The sequence below is a fragment of the Nannobrachium achirus genome (assembly GCF_963921795.1).
Source record: "Nannobrachium achirus genome assembly, chromosome: 5".
Classification (NCBI taxonomy): domain Eukaryota; kingdom Metazoa; phylum Chordata; class Actinopteri; order Myctophiformes; family Myctophidae; genus Nannobrachium; species Nannobrachium achirus.
This window is the reverse complement of record NC_137814.1, coordinates 7,857,515-7,872,845: the sequence shown is the minus strand read 5'-3', so window position 1 is coordinate 7,872,845 and position 15,331 is coordinate 7,857,515. Positions and strand designations below refer to the sequence as shown.

Here is a 15,331-nt window from a genome sequence, read left to right as displayed (position 1 = left end):
ACACCTCACTGTCACCGTGCACCTTGGCACTGTCTGTCCTACTTTTCTAAAAAGGCAACAACCCCCACATACATACATACATACATACATACATACATACATAGATACAGTACAAGCAACTGTTTGATGTTTCGTCAAGAGAAAGGCTCTGATCAGTGCTGTAGTGGAGAGATGTGCCCCCATCTGTCCCCAGGTGTACGGAGGAGACGGAGCCTGGCACGGAAAGAAGAGAAGAAAAAAAAGAAGTGTGACATCTTCTCTGAGACGCCTCTTGTCATAATGGGGTTGAGTCGCTGCCGCCGTGCTGTGCTGTGATGTCTGAAGATGCTCCTGTACCTGTGGTGGAAGAAGTACTCACTTTCTTTAAGTGAACCTATCAAAACTACCATATAGAAATACTGTGTGAGGGCACGTTCACACCAAAGTATGGTTGTCAGCTGATAAGCGGATTCTGCCAATGCATTTCAATGGGAATGGAGCGGATTTTTGGAGAAATCTGCAAATGGCAGATTTCTCTGCAACTCAGGGGTAGCTCAGGGGTAGAGAAACCGTTATTAGAGCATGAAGGGTTCACGAAGGGTTCCCAGTTCGAATCCGGGCTCCCCCTGGGTTAATGTCGAAGAGTCCTTGGGCAAGACTCTGAACCCCTAATTGCTCCCGGTGAGTAGGTTGGTGCCTTGCATGGTTTACGCCACCGGTGTATGAATGTGTGCGTGAATGGGTGAATGTAATGCACAATCTATGTAAAGCGCCTCGGATAAAAGCGCTATATAAATGCACCATTTGCCATTTCATAGGTAGAATAAAAGTGCATTGTAATCGTGACCTTACAATTGAAAGTCCTGGTATTCATAATGTTTTTTGTGTGCATTAAATTCATAAAATAAACATCACAAAATGAAGCAACACATTTTGTTGCTTCCATTTTGTTCCTGTCCTACGATGAATTGTATTCATTTATTTGGTCCTTATAGTTATAGTTAATCATGCTGTTTAACATTATAACCTGTCTTTTTACACTGGCTGTTAATGGCTTACAGGTGTGTGTGTGTGTGTGTGTGTGTGTGTGTGTGTGTGTGTGTGTGTGTGTGTGTGTGTGTGTGTGTGTGCGTGCGTGCGTGCGTGCGTGCGTGCGTGCGTGCGTGCGTGCGTGCGTGCGTGCGTGCGTGCGTGCGTGCGTGCGTGTGTGTCTGTGTGTGTCTGTCTCTGTGTGCGTGCGTGGCTGCGCGCGTCCGTGAGTGAACACAGGGCTCAGATGTTCTCGTAAAGACCAGGCCAGATGTTAGTGAGGTTTTCCCCCTTGAACCAAGTTGAGGTTTTCTCTAGAAAGTCACAAAACAAACAGCACCAGTGACTGCAGACACTTGTTTACACACAGCCACCGAGAACACCTCTCATGAGAACCTGCAGCGCCAAGCTGTTAGCCTGAGAGAGTCTGTCCTCTTCTCGCTCTCTTCTTCTCCACTGAAGCTTAGAGGAAAAATACATTTCTTGATGCAATTTAATGTGTGGGGAAAAACATCAAAAACAAAACCTGTCCACGGTTATTTCTTGCCATCTTTTTTTCTTTTTTCCGTTTGCTTCTCCACACACTCACACCAAAGTATATATGACACACACACGCACGCACGCACGCTCGCACGCACGCACGCACGCACGCACGCACGCACGCACGCACGCACGCACGCACGCACACACACACACACACACACACACACCACACAGGGCCCAGCTGTCTGCTGCTCCATCTACAGTGATGATGAGTCAATGCAGATTCAGATTCATACAGCCTAACATTATATGTGGTTCAGCTAGTAGTGATGGGCTTAAAAGTGATACATAGCACAATATTCATGGAGCAAGCCTAGATATGTGTTTTGTGTGTGCATGCATGTGCGTGTCACAATATGAGCGTGAGATGTCATTGGTCTACTTTTGTCGACACACACACAGCACATATAGTGACATGAGATGTCATTGTGCTACTACAGGGGTCTTCAACGTGTTCAGGCCAAGGACCCCTTAGCTTAGAGACAAATGAAGCAGGGACCCCCTCTACATGTTGTATAACACTGTTGCTGATGTTCATCGATTTCATAGGTAGATTCATAGACTTGTTTGTCAGCGGTCTAATATGTTGGATTCATGTTAATGTGTATTTTCAGACATTTAACCACTTAAATCGTCGATATTTTGTAAACTTCACCTTTCACTATGTACTTGGTCTGCTCTTTTTTTTACCTCTACATCAAACCTGTTTGCTGAAAATAGCCGATCTACAAGCTCTCAACGCCTCGCGCTGCGAGGCGTTGAGAGCTTGTAGATCTGTTATTTTTGGCTAAAGTTCTCCTTGGAATAGGGATGCGAGGGTTCAAGTTGTTAATTTAAAATAATTATCTTATCACACAAGGATTTGGTGGCCCCCCTGTAGTACCTCTGAGGACCCCCTAGGGGTCCCGGACCCCCTGCTGTTCTACTACTATTGTGGTTACGTCCAGCCAAACACGGTTCTAGTTAGCCTGTCCTTCATCCATGCTGTAAAAAGATGACTTTTTTACTCACTCTTTTTTCATTTTAAATTTTTATCCCACAATTTTGTAACCCATTTTTCACCCAGTGTCCAATTGCCCAAGCTATAATCCTGGGTGCTATACTCTCCCTCTGGGAGAGCCCTGAACTGAGCTCACGCTTCCTTCAATGCATGAGGAGTGAGCAGGCCACTTCTTATCACCTGACAGGGGGTATAGTTTCCCCGGTAGGACCTAACACGTGGAAGGAACACGTTATTCCCCCTCCATCAGGCGCCCCGGCTGACCAGAGGGAGGCAGTATAGAGACCAGGATTACTGCATGTTTCTTTGTGAGGGTACCTACCCTCGGGGACACGAGGAGAACATGCAAACTCTACACAGAAAGGCTTCAGCGTTACTCACTCTTTTGAAGTAGTCAGACGGGTACATGCACTGGGCCGTTGCAGTTGCTGTACTCTGTCCTATACCCCGAGCGTGAGTCGTCAATTTCAATTCAAAGGAGCTTTATTGGCATGAGAAAACATACGTTTACATTGCTAAAGCAAGTGTCACAAATAAAATAAAAACAGTTGAAAATGGGGAACGTATATACAGTTGGAGGGGGTACAGCATTGTGTAAAGAGCTATGTTGCGTGTGTACATACAGGGTATAAAGCTTTTGGAACAAATAGCATTATTTCTTCTCAAAATGCATTTAAAGGTAGCAGCTCTGTTTCATACTGTGCAGTAGGTCTAGATGTCAATCCATGGCTTGTAGTCCTTAGGGTGGTTGTGTTTCTAGCCTTCTTTTGTCGCAACAGTTCACAAATCTTGCTGCTGTGTTCGCACATTGTTGTATTTCTCCCAGTAGGTATGGGAGTTTTCCATCATTGGTCATGTTTTCAAACTCACTTCGGGTGTGTGTAATCTGTGGGAAGTATGTGTCTCTGATGTCTTGGTATAGTGGGCAGGTGGTTAGAAAGTGTAGCTCTGTTTCCACAACATTTTGCATAACCTGTCTTCCCTTGGAAGTGGAGTCTGTCTGTGGCGGCCTTTCTGTGTTTGCTGAGTCTGTACCTAGTCAAGGCTTTCCTAAGTTTTGGGTCGTTTACCATGCTCAGATATTCTGCCAATGTATATTCTCTTTTTAGTGCTAGGTAGCGTTCCATTTTGCTTTGGTTTTGGGTTGTCTCTTTCCAGTATGTCAGGTAGCTTTCTTTTTGTTTTCTTATAATCTGGTTTGGTCCAATGGGTTTTCCGTCTGGTAGTTGTGCTTGCACCCATGGAGTCCCTGGGCCAGCAGACTCAGTGGGCATCCCTGTAGGTTTTCACTATGGTTGAGGGCTATGTTATGAAGCGTGTCTGGGTTGCTTTCTTTTAGGTGGTTATAAGATTTAAGTGCTCTCTTTTTTACTTTAATAATGAGTGGGTATCATCCTAGTTCTGCCCTGCAAGCATTGTTTGTTGTTTTCCGTTGGGTGCGGAGGATGGATGGACAGCCACGGTTCTAGTTAGCTTGTCCTTCATCCATGCTGTAAAAAGATGTGTCGTGTCTTGTAACAGTTACACATTGTGTCTTTATTTACTGGTGGCCAGTATTTTCCCTTCAATGTTTGAAATAAAGTGGTACAATATATTGGAGGGGAAAACAAGTTTATCTAAATATCTCTCTCATTGGAATACACTTTTTGCTCTGTTTTGAAGACAGAAATTAGGCATCCAGTTGAATCTTTGACATAATTGGGCTATACTGAATCTGAACATGATCATATAAATATGGAGTATGTTGCTCTATACCTCTTAAGCCCTATTTAGTATTTTCAAAAATCTACAAAAATAGAAAATATAGCTGATCTACAAGCTTGCATGCCCAAAATATGGATGCCAGACAGGTTGAAAGGGGGTTACAGTAATAGTCCCAATTAAATGTGCAGTTGTGCAGTTGATACACGCACACGCACACACACACACACACACACACACACACACACACACACACACACACACACACACAGCCTACATACAAGATCAAAGGCTTTTACAGTAACTGTAAAAACTTTGTCCACAATTTTGACCAACCAAGCATGACCGGAACCAATCAAACTCCTAGTGCTAAGCAAACGTTACTTAGACTGTATGAAGATGCATCTCTAAACAGTTTACACACGAACATTAAATTCCCACTACCAAGTTATCTCTCTCTCTCTCTCTCTCTCTCTCTCTCTCTCTCTCTCTCTCTCTCTCTCTCTCACACACACACACACACACACACACACACACACACACACACACACACACTGACACACACAGAAAATGTATGCAAGTTTTTTTTTTTCTTCTTTAGTAGCTTGGCAGCATTTCAGCACAACATTAAAATCCCCCCCCCCCCCCCCCCATGCAAAACGAGCCCCGCCCCCTTGATGGGGGGAACCAACCATGCCGCGACGTTATTCGCGCGCCCCGCACGTCCATCACAGCTTCCCCCGCCAAGGCCGCCACGCCATTGGTCGGCGGGGTGGATATTTATCATTCCATCTTGTACCAGCAGCACTGTAGGGCTCTGTCACTACCAGGCTCTGTGCTGCTCCTCCGCGCAGAGACATATAGATCCTCTAGTGAGACACAGTGGTGTCAAGTATTTACTCAAGTACTGTACTTATAAGTACACTTTTGAAGTATTTGTAGCTACTTTACTTGAGTATTTCCGCTTTCCAATATGGTTTACTTCTACTCCACTACATCTCAGAGGAAAATACTGTAGGCCTACTCTACATATTTATTTGAACAGTTTAATTACTAGTTAGTTACTTACTCTACACATTTTGATTATTCTTACAAAACACACATTAAACACTTATTCAGCCCTTTATACATCGACCTTTTGAAAATAGCAGATCTACAAGCTCAAAATGCGTCGCATGAGCTTGTAGATCTGTTATTTTCACATCATTTTTCATACATTTGAAAACGTGAAATAGCAAATAGGACAATTGACTGCCTATAATGAGTACTTTTACTTTTGGAACTTGATTGATTGATTGAATGATTGATTGATTGAAGAGTTTATTAGCAGTTTACAAATCACTGGTACAAGGTCAACTAAAAGTACTTTTGCCAATTGATACTTTTGTCATTTTGAATTCCGGACTATTACTAGAGTAACAGAGTATCTGAATTTGTATTTCTATTACAATATTGATACTTTTACTTAGGTAAAACATGCGAGTACTTTTTCCACCACTGGGGGGGGGGGGGGGGGGGGGGGTTCTATAGCAGAACCAGGGCTGGCTAGCAGCCAGCAGCAGGGAGCCTCACACAGTCAGTCCCACACCGCGGTGCTCAGAGCTGTGCAGCCCAGCCTGGACACCACAGACCCGGGGTTGGTTGGTTGGGAGGAGGAGACTCAGGACAGGAGAAGAGGAGGCTTGGTCGGCTGACGTTTGCTGCCCGCCCGGCTGTTTTGCCACCACACCACCACCTCCGCGCGAGTCCTCGACAGGACAGCCGCCCACCGAAAACGAGCACTTATCCTCGGGGTGGTGGTTTATATCGGAACCGGTCCGGGACCACCGACCCCCCGCTTTTTAATAATAACCGTCTCTTCTCTTCTCTTCTCTGGCTGCCTTTTCCAGGCCGTACGGTGTGCCTGCCCTGCCTGGTGGTGGGTTTCAGTGCATTCAGTCTGCTCGGCGGAGGGATATTAGTATTACAACTGCTCTGCACGGAAAGAAGCGACAATGTGGAGGCTGTTAAAAATGTCTACGAGGAAAATGAAATGGTTACATTTGTAGCCGAGGGGAGAAGAAGAAGAAGAGAGGGGAGAAAACAAGGCGCAAACAACAACCTCCCCGCGGAGTTTCTACCAGTTATGCTGCTGCCTCGAAACATTGTGTCGTAGTTTTGGTGGTTACATTTTTTGGGGGTTTTGATGTGACGGACGGACGGCGGGGGGGAACTGACTGAACTGTGCTGTGCGTCGAAAAGAGACGTTTTTGTGGAATATATTCTTCTTGTCTCCATTCCTCATCAAAGCTCCGGAGCCACGGGGGAGACAGAGAGACAGAGAGAGAGAGAGTGTTTCTGCTGCAGGCTAAAACACCATAAAACAACTTTGTTTTTGTTTTGTTTTATTTTCTGTCTTCTTCTGTTCGTTCTCCTGCTTGTTGGATGACACGCTGTTCGACGCAGGTAAACATTAACGCGGCCTTTAATGTTCAAGAAGTCTTAATAGAGCCGTTATTAAAGTGCGTTATGAGGAGTCTGTTATAGGAGGCTGTCATGATTTTATATAGTATTCTATATAGGCCTTGTTGGCGTAGTTATTGGTCAACTTTTGTGTGTGTGTGTGTGTGTGTGTGTGTGTGTGTGTGTCCGGCCTGGTCTTATAGCTGGAATGGATAGTTCTCAGTTTTTTTCCCCCTTTTCTTTTAGGTTAACAAGCTGCAGGGGGAAAAAAAATACTTTGTGTTCTTTGAATGGCTTGATAAATACTATCTTTAATGGCATGTTTATCATTAGGAGCACTTATTATGATGCTGCACTTGAGTTGTTGACTTCTGGAACAGGGTTGTTATATTGCCATGTCTTGCATATCTTTCTGGAAATGAGATAGAGATGGCTTGACGTTGGTGTGTGTGTGTGTGTGTGTGTGTGTGTGTGTGTGTGTGTGTGTGTGGGTGGGTGGGTGGGTGTGTGTGTGTGTGTGTGTGTGTGTGTGGGTGTGTGTGTGTGTGGGGTGGGGTGGGGTGGGGGTGGGGGGGGGGGGGGGGGCAATGGCAGAAAACAAGACATGCATTCTTGTGTCTTATAAACATCCATGGCTGGACAGACACGCACCTGTTATCCACATTTATTTTTTGGCCCAAAACTCGCACCAAAGTAAACTTATTGCATGATAACAACACCAACTTTCCATGATAGGCAAGGCTACACTTTACTAGGCCAGCATTGGTTCCCAAAAACTGACATTTGTGAAGGTCTCCCCCTTAACTTTGTTTGACAGTGTACAAATGGAACCAAATGGACCCTTTGTACACTGTCAAAGTTAGAGAAATTGCAAGGGTCAATTTAGACCCCCACAAAGGAACTAGAGAGTCCCACTCCCTAGAATCCACTTATGAGAACCACTGCACCAGGGCTGTACTGTGTGTGTGTCGGTGGTTGGTTGTAGACACAGTGTAGCCTAATATTGTTCCTTCACATCCAAAACTATACTAATAACATAGCTACAACTGAACTTGGGAGTTAGTTTAAGACCATTGTTATTATCGCCTATTCACGCCTAAATAACGTTAAACCCAGAGAAAACTATGTGTTTTCTTATAGTTTGACTCATGTCTGGAACCTCGCGTTATTGTCAAAGTTTAGCTAAACAGTCGGTCTTTTAAACGGGGTCTTTGTGTGGATCAGAGGAAGGGGGGCGGCCGGGGGGAGGGGGGGGGGGGGGTTCACCGAGTGACTCCATTCTCCTCTCCTGTAGCGAGAAGAAACGGGGCAACAGGTATTTTATTTATTTATTCTTCTAAGGTTCCCTTCTGAACAGCACTGACTGACTGTTTGACCCTTTGAGAAGAAGGAGTCACGATGATAAAGTCTAGTCGCTTCCTTTCCCTGTCATAGGAATTGTTCTTTTGTTTTAAAAAACGCAAAGTGTTTTGTCTATCACACAAAAAAAAGAAAGAGGAGAAAAAAAAGTTTTCTCTCCAATCGGGTAAAGGCAAGGCAGGCCGACTTGGAGGGGTGGTTGGGAGCAGGGGCGTCACAATGGGGTGGGGGGGGAGTGGGACTGAGTTACTAGGGCCCAAGGTGGAGGGGCCCTCATTATTTTATACTTTGGCTATTGAAAAATAGCAGAGTGCATGCTGCGCTGCGAGCTTGTAGATCTGCTATAAGTCGTGAAAATGTGTGCAAATCTTTGAATATATGTATTTTAAAATTTTGCTTCTGGGGGGGGGGGGGTGTCCCTGGAACCAAATATTTTGAGATGGGGGTCTGTGGCAAAATACATATCATTTTGGGGGGTCCTTCACATGAAAAAGTTTGCGCACCACTGACATAGAAACATATTTTTTTTTCTTCAAAAAACCTTAGAAGGATTTGAAATATCCCAACGACTTGCACACATTTTCACGATTTTTTCAAAAAATAGCAGATCTACAAGCTCGCAGTGTTAGCTTGTAGATCTGCCATTTTTCAATAGTTAAAGCACAAAATGTGAGTGAATCCTTAATTGTACCCACTACCCAGGGCCCAGAATTTGGTGCGACACCCCTGCATGGGTGGGGGGGACTAGAGGAGGTGGTGGGGTGGGGGGGCTAACTTCCATTTGTTAGGAGGGGCTAAAGCACTCCTCTTCTCCCCCATTTTGACCTCGGCTCAATGAGAGGAGAGCAGAGCAGGGCAGCTGGGAGAAGAAAGAAACAACTTTATATATCTGGGGAAAAAGAGTTTTGCTGTTTTGATTGAATGGAGTGTGTTTGTGTGTCAGCTACTACTGAGGAGGTGGATCTGCTGGCCTGCGTATCCTGGACATACCAATTCAACCTTTTGGCTCTTTTTGTTTTCTTCTTGTTTTGTTTCTCTCCTCGACTACCTCCCACAGGAGGAGTATTAGGACTAGCAGGGCTTCCGGAGAGATCTTTATTAGCCATGCGTACTACTGGAAATTACTAAATGCAAGTTTAGTTTTTTTAAAACGTGTGGCTAATTGGCGTTCTAAGCAGTGTGAGACAATGAACAGGTATTTATGACATTTATATATGTTTTCTTTGTGGTAATAACACACACGCACGCACGCACGCACACACGAACACACGCACGCACGCACACACTCAGTCTCAAACATACACATATAAGAACGTTATTACAGATGCCAGGTTAATTTGTTGACATGGCATCCTTTAGTTTGTATAGTTTTCAAGGTACAGAATGTAGTTTGTTTGTTGATGTTGTACAGTTTTAGATTGATGATGATAGGTTCTTGGCTTACCTATGATCCTAGATTACTGAGGCACTACACTGTCTCTCTATGCATCTCCATTCAGAAACATTGCCATTCAGAAGATTGACTTCCATTATTCTAAATGGAGGTGTCACCGTCCTAAACCTAACCTTAACCCTAACCCTAACCTCAGTGGAGGTATTTCTGAATGGGGATGTTTCTAAGTGGGGGTGTTTCTGAATGGAGGTCTGCCCCCCACTGTAAATCGCTCTGGATTAAGTGTCTGCTAAATGCCTAAATTGTAAATAGTATATTGTCACTTTCGGGCAAAAATCTCCAAGTTTCAAATTTGTTATGTTTTTTCGCAAAGTAAAGCCCCCTGCTTCATCAGACAAGGCCGTCGCACAAAAGTAGTGAAAACAGCAGATCTACAAGCACACAACGCCTCGCGGCGCGAGGCGTTGTGTGCTTGTAGATTGGCTGTTTTCACTAGTCTAAATCATTTTAAAAATGATAAATACAAAACAAACGGTTTTGGACACAACAAGGTTTTCACCTGACAACGACGATATTATTGTGGGATGTTTTTTCCCCCCCCCAAAAAAATGTTGATGAGTTTTAGATTTGTCCCAGGCGTTGGTTGCTCACCGTTGACAATAATGGGTGTTGCACAAACACACGGACACTCTGCCCCTCCTTGTGTTATTTTGATTGTTCTGTAAACTTCAGGCTAACAACCCTTAAAGCAGGTTTGTATTCTGAGGTAGAGGAGAGGGACCCAGCTCCATGCTGGGCCCCCATATAGTGCAGGCGTTTCGGGCAGTATTTTGATGGAATCGTGCACTTTATGAAAGAAGCATGAAATTTGGCACACAGTTAGAACATGCCATATGGAACATTTTTGGCTATAGGGGCATCGCAGATTTGTCTTGGGAAACTTGTGGGAGCCAATCAAAGTTGGGCTCTCATAGACTTTACTATAGAGTAAAATAATACAAAAAATAAATATGCTTTAAGTAGCATGTGAGGGGTCAAACTAGGTGTTTTTCGGGATTCTGAATCCAATGCAAACATGTATTTTGCAGGAAAACCATTCCTTGGGCTAAAAACGGACCCCATATAAGTGATAAAAGTATGGTTTAGTGATGAGTCATCACTTTTCAACAGTTTTGTGGTGGCCGTTTCTCTGAAAGGAATGTTTTTCGTGCAAAACAAATGCTTGCATTGGATTCAGAATCCCGAAAAACACCTAGTTTGACCCCTCACATGCTACTTAAAGCATATTTATTTTTTGTATTATTTTACTCTATAGTAAAGTCTATGAGAGCCCAACTTTGATTGGCTCCCACAAGTTTCCCAAGACAAATCTGCGATGCCCCTATAGGCAAAAATTTTCCATATGGCATGTTCTAACTTTGTGCCAAATTTCATGCTTCTTTCATAAAGTGCACGATTTTTGCCTGAAACAATCCCACTAATAGGGCAGGCGTGAATCAAAACAGCATCCCGGTTTCGACAATGGAACAAGGGGGGAGCGCTTGTTTTCGGTGGAGATGACGGAGGCACGCCGGCGTTATATTATAAACACAATCTGATCTAGCAATCATGACATAGGCTATTTATTATAATCACTAATTCACTAAGTGTCTTTAATTATAATTAGAGTAAAAATAGTCAAATAACAAACAAGGACAAATTGTTCTGCCCACAACCTTATCAAACCAAAATGCCTAAACTACTGTAAATGTAGGCCTATTATAACTATGATAATGGTTATTAATTAGTCCCAATTATTAAGTATAATACTTGACCTTATAAATATAGAATGTTTATGATTATATATGTTATGAAACATCGCATAGTCGAGCGTTGGGACGGTCGCATGAGCCGACTCAGCGCCGTTACCGACTTATGTGCCGTTATGGACAGAATAGTAAATCTTCAGCCCCCCGAATTACGTCACCTCCGCGCGGTCCAGGCGAACACAAAGGAGCGCTCCCTACCTCCGGTTCAGCCAATCACAAGCTTCCACTGCCGATACCGGGATGCTGTTTTGATACACGCGAGAGAAGAGAGAGAGAGAGAGAGAGAGAGAGAGAGAGAGAGAGCAGTACGAGTGTGGCCTTGTGGCTTAACCATAGGTCATAATTCAAGATAGGCACCTTTTAGATGTGGGCTTAGCAGGGGAAAGTCCTACGACTCAATGATGTTGTATTGACGTAGTCACTTCCACACACAACACACAACAACTGCAGCTCTGCCCGTCTCTCCCCAACAAGATTGAAAGCAGCCACTGTTGTTTGCGATGATGGAAAGCATTAGTTATTCACCAATTAACGTTATTGTTGGGTTTTGTAATTGCATGTACCTGCTGGTGCCTCCTATTCAAATGCCAATGAGATGGGTTCATTCATTGATTGTATACACGACTACAGCCCACCACACCAACCTTGTTTATTGGCCTTGCCTTGTAAATGCATTTAAATTGTCGACAACATCCTCTGGGGGTTCCTCCTGTCAGTCATCTACGGTAGTTAGTTGACCGTTCTAGGCTAGGTCTCCAAGGACCCTCCCTCAGGGGTCTAGGATGTGATGACAAGGGGGGGGGGGGGGGTCCCTATAGGAAAATACTTTCACTGTCATTTAATTAACTAGAAATCTTGCCACAATTCTCAACGCATGTCATCCTCCCCATTTACACTTATGTAATCCAGTACTAAACCATGTCTGACAATGATCTGCCCTACTGGGGGTATACATAGTATACATACAGTCAGCGATCAGACGGAGGTCTGTAGCCTTTTAACACAGTTGTCCTCCAAAAGTAGGGTCCGGGGACCCCAATATAAACAGTTAACAATATTTGAAACTAACTGATCTACAAGCTCTCGACCTGTCACCATGCGTACACATTATGAGCTCGTACATCTGCTATTTTCAGAAATATTTTCAGATGGGGGTCCGTGGCCAGATACATAACTATTAGTATCGCGTGGCCAGACCGTTGACTCCGCGATTTGCAAATGCTCTCGTCATACAGAAGAACGATGAGTACCCGGTTTAAGCGGAAGTGAAGCCGCCTCCTCACTTCCGTTTCCGTCTCACATCGCGCACATTTAACCTAATATGAATAAAAATCATCTAAGCATATTTGGCTTGATGCTTAGCAGAAATGATAAAAATGATTAAAAAATATATATTTTCTTGAACAGAAATGCCAGCTTCCATTACTCGCCGTTCATGAGCTGTAGTTCCAGACTCTATATAGCATTCGGAGATTGTGAAAATAGTTGTCTGGCTACACAAGACTAGTACATACCTATTGACCGGAAAAAGATGATAAATCACTGCTCTAGTCTAAACGTAACTATCAAAACATGTTTTGACGAGCCCTGATTTGTGCAAACGTATCTTAATGTTGTTCTTCTGCCTCCTTGTGCCTGCAGTCACGTACTGAGACTGGAGCATCCTGGTAAACAGCCTCAGCAGAGAATGGCTGCAGTGGGGACGGACAAGGAGCTCAGCGACTTGCTGGATTTCAGCGCGGTAAGAACGATGCACCTGAAGACTCGCTGCTCCACAGAGCTGCCAGATGGGACATTTTAAACCCACTAGAATTATTGAATGCTTTAACCAGTGAAAAATAGCAGATATACAAGCTCACAGCGCGGCACCGAGTGCCGCGCTGTGAGCTTGTAGATCTGCTATTTTTGGAAAAAGTCGTGAAAATGTGTGCAAATCTTTGAATATATGTATTTTCAAAGCCAACGTTTGTAACTAAAATTTTGCTTCTGGGTGGTCCGTGGCCAAGTACATATCATTTTGGGGGTCCTTCACATGAAAAGGTTTGAGAACCACCGACATAGTAGTCTCTCAAGAACAGGCTAACTGAGCTCCAGTCAAGTGAAAAGGACCTTTTCTTTGACGATGGCTGGCCAGATTGCTGACATAGAAACATAGGGTTTTTCAAAAAACCTTAGAAGGATTCAAAATTCAAATTTTCACGATTTTTCAAAAATAGCAGATCTACAAGCTCGCAGTGCGGCACTCGGTGCGGCACTCGAAACAACCTTGTTTGAGACTCCTACATGACAAATATCACTTCCATTTATGTTGCGTGGAAGCAGGCAACTTCTGGACTTCCATTTTTCCAGTTTGAGACTCTTACATGACAAATATCACTTCCATTTATGTTGCGTGGAAGCAGGCAACTTCTGGAGCTTACACACATAAAAGCTTGGAAAGACTCGACTTTTTAATGCCTTCAAGAACATATCTAGGGTCAGATTTATTTACTTTTCCGAATCAGAAGCCAGTGAATTGAGTAAATTCACATCCTTTTTTGTGATATCACAAAATCATACATTTGGGCATTTTTGGAATTATTGATCGTACATCGGTACAGAGGATAACATTATAGTACAAATACGATAATTATCGTACATCTGGCAACTCTGATCCTCGGAGAATGATGGCTGGAATTGACTCCTACCTTAAAACCGCTTACGTCCTATTCAGAACATGTAAAAAAAAAAAAAAAAAAAATGCCGATTTGCAAGCTCACAATTACGACGGCGTTGTGAGCTTGTAGGTCGGATTGTAGGACATTTTTTTTTTTTTTTTTTTTTAATAATAATTTTTATCCCGCAACCCATTTTCTCACCCAGTGCCAACTACCTAACCTGTAGTCCTGGTTTCCGCGCTCCCCCTGCCGCGCCAGGGGAATTGGGGAGCACCTGGCTGGCTAGGGGAAGGTAGTATAGAAACCAGGACTACTACATGTTTTTCTGAGGGCATCTACCCTGGGAGACAAGGGGAGAACATGTAAACTCCACACAGAAAGGCCCTATCGTTTTTTTTGAACATCTTGTGCCCATAATGACTTGCCCAGAATAGGGATGCCAGTGTTAAAGTCAATAAAGTGGCTAAGAGACTGAAGTCTTGTTGGGGTCATCACAGGAGAACAAGGCGTCTAAACAAATAAACCAGTAGCTCTGAGAATGTCTTAAACTGAGGACTGTAAACTGAAGGATTGCAAGCCATAAATCCAGCCAGAGTTTTATGACACTGTTGTCTTTGTAGCGAGTCACTTTGGTGTCATTACTGGCTTTAGTCAGAAACTGGAACGAGTCGTTTTTTTTACTTCTTGGCATTTGGTATGTAGCTGACTGTGCTACTAAATTCCTATTAGATCGTTTCAATTTGCACCCAATTCAACAGTGTTGGCTTTTTTATGTAAGGGGATTGAAGAAAAAGAATGCAACACATTTGCAGATATATTTATTATGGTGCCAGTGTTTTTATTTTTCCCAATGTTTTTTTCCGTTTCAGATGTTTGCACCACCAGTGTCCTCCGGGAAGGCCCGGCAGACGTCACTAGCCAGCGGTCATTTCGGAGTAGGTTCAGGTAAGGAGCTCCTCTCCGGTTCTTCCCAGTTCAAATCCTTCTCCCTGATTCATATCGTCTCTTGTTGGGTGGGAACCTCAGGGGCGTCACAAGGGGGGGAAAAGTGGGACTGAGTTACTCGGGCCCAAGGTGGAGTGGCCTTCAATATTTTATACTTTAGCTATTGAACAATTCTGTGCCGCGCTGCGAGCAGGTAGATCTGTAATTTTTGAAAGGTCGTGAAAATGTGTGCAAATCTTTGAATATTTAAGCAAACATTTGTAACTCAAATTTTGCTTCTGGGGGGGGGGGGGGGGGGGTGGTTCCTGAAACGAAATATTTTAAGATGGGGGTCCGTGGCCAAATACATATCATTTTGGGGGTCCTTCACATGAAAAGGTTTGAGCATAGAAACATAGGTTTTTCAAAAAACCTTAGAAGGATTCAAATTTTCACAATTTTTCAATAGTTAAAGCACAAAATGTGAGTGAATCCT

General features: G+C 43.7%; 1 long non-coding RNA gene across 1 annotated transcript; it reads left to right on the top strand.

The window, feature by feature from the left end:
• Positions 1 to 5,912: 5,912 nt before the first annotated feature.
• LOC308285737 lies at positions 5,913 to 14,864 on the top strand. Its single transcript, XR_013962081.1, has 4 exons — positions 5,913 to 6,697; positions 9,111 to 9,248; positions 12,896 to 12,995; positions 14,781 to 14,864. It is a non-coding gene; the product is annotated as an uncharacterized lncRNA (long non-coding RNA).
• The last annotated feature ends 467 nt before the right edge of the window (positions 14,865 to 15,331 follow it).